Below are 1,991 nucleotides of genomic sequence, written 5' to 3' on the forward strand. Positions count from 1 at the left end.
TAGAATATGACGACTAGCAACAATGAAGTCGAGAGATAGAGTAATTGTGTACTCAATCTAGTTTTTGGATTTAAAGTGGTACTTAATTGTGACTATTAAGTGCATAAACTCTAAATAAGAATATAAACTTGTTAAGAGACAAAAGAGGTTTTCACTTTTGTGACCCTATACACCACGATTTGATGAATGGCTAGCCCATTATCAAGGTGATTATATTCTAAACCAAACTAAAATGACATATCATGTAGATGATGTAAGATTCAAATTGGTAACCCAAGATTAAACCTTAAATTTTGGAATGATGAACGCAAAGAGTTATCGAGTACTCTTGAAACCATTAGATTGTTAATGGTATATGCGTATCTTGTATTCAAAGCAAGATGTCTCGTGCCTTTTGGTTGAAAAGGAGATCGAGGTTGTAAATCATTGATCCAAAATAGGTTGATCATTTTCTTTTACCAACGATTTAAGTTGACACTAGTATGTTCACTTAATAAGGTAAATAGAGAAATCCTTGAAGAAGTTCAAGAGTTCAAGGAATCACGATTTAGTCGTGATGGGATTAACAAAGTGAAGACTTTGATATAAGCCAAAGGAAATGTGATATAGTATCACAAGTTAATCTCTCTTAGCACGCATTATGGAATAATGTGTGATTAGATAAGAAATCAAACGCTATTCGATATGGTTTGGATTTCAATCAAGTTACTTTGAGTTACTTGATCCTTTTGGGGATTTTATCATTTTTTGTCTAATTTATTTTTCCACTAAATCAAATCATATGAGATATGAAATGGTAAGGGTACCATGTTTATAAGTTTTCACAAGAAACAAATGCTCATTTTTCCCTTTTCAATTATCACGAGTACGACGGGTTTGCGGCTCGTGAAACTGTCTTTCTAAAATACAAGTTTATTTCTAGAAGACAGAGTGGGAGAATTTATTCAAGAGCCACAAAGAATGTTATGTCGCAAGAAACTGGTCTTTCTTGGCTACATGAGACGTTTTGTAAGATGTTGTTTCTTCAAAACCTAGGAGGTTAAATTCGTCAAATTGTTGAAAATGATGGATTCATGCTACTTTTAAGAAAGTAAAGAGCTTATAACTTACAAAGAAATTGTTTGATTCAAGATTGATTACTTCTGGAAAGTAATGAACATATGACTTACATAAGAGTGATTAAGTCACAACTCAATATAAGGCTTAGAGCCATGAAAATCCGAAATAAAAAGGCTTGATTAGTTGCAAAGGGTTTTGCACTAATAAAGAGAGATTTCAAGGTTTGATTGGTTGCAAAGGGTTTTGCACCAATTGAAATGCTTAAGTCTATTTGGATCTTCTTAGGGATTGTGTTTCATTATTATGAAATACATAGCGAGTGAATCTAAAACCCACTTCTTCAATTAGAAGGAATGTATTCAATACATGTCTTGAGTTTTGAAGATTCTTGCAATCCTAAGATAATGTGAAACTTAAGAGAGGGTCTTAAGTAGGACATCAATGAGTTGGAATCAACATTTTTGGATCATGTGATAAAACATTTCTCGATAAGTCGAGAAGTTGTGTTTATACATGAAGTTTAGTGGGAGTTACGGAAATTTTAATTAGTCCGATATGTGGATGACATATTGATCATCGAGAATGATTTAAGACTTTTGGAGTATTATAATACATCTTGAATATCCGGATTTATGAAGATAAATCCACATGATATTAGCGTCAGTAAGAAGTCTTATGTTGATAAGATTCATGACTAGTTCAATTAAATTGAACATATTTGATTGATTCCATTTGCTTCCGCTGCCGGATCAATTAAATGAGTAATGATGTATAACACTTCATATACTTTGAGTATGATGAATTGTTTTCAAAATCGAATTTAAGTAATCTTTACCTAGTATATAAAGATTACCCTCAAGTGCTTGCAGAAGTATTAAGGAAGTAAAGCAAAGTGTTTATGATGTAATTTTGTGTAAGGGTGTTACACAAGT

Source organism: Silene latifolia, chromosome 11 (assembly GCF_048544455.1).
Source record: "Silene latifolia isolate original U9 population chromosome 11, ASM4854445v1, whole genome shotgun sequence".
In the NCBI taxonomy this organism is placed as follows: domain Eukaryota; kingdom Viridiplantae; phylum Streptophyta; class Magnoliopsida; order Caryophyllales; family Caryophyllaceae; genus Silene; species Silene latifolia.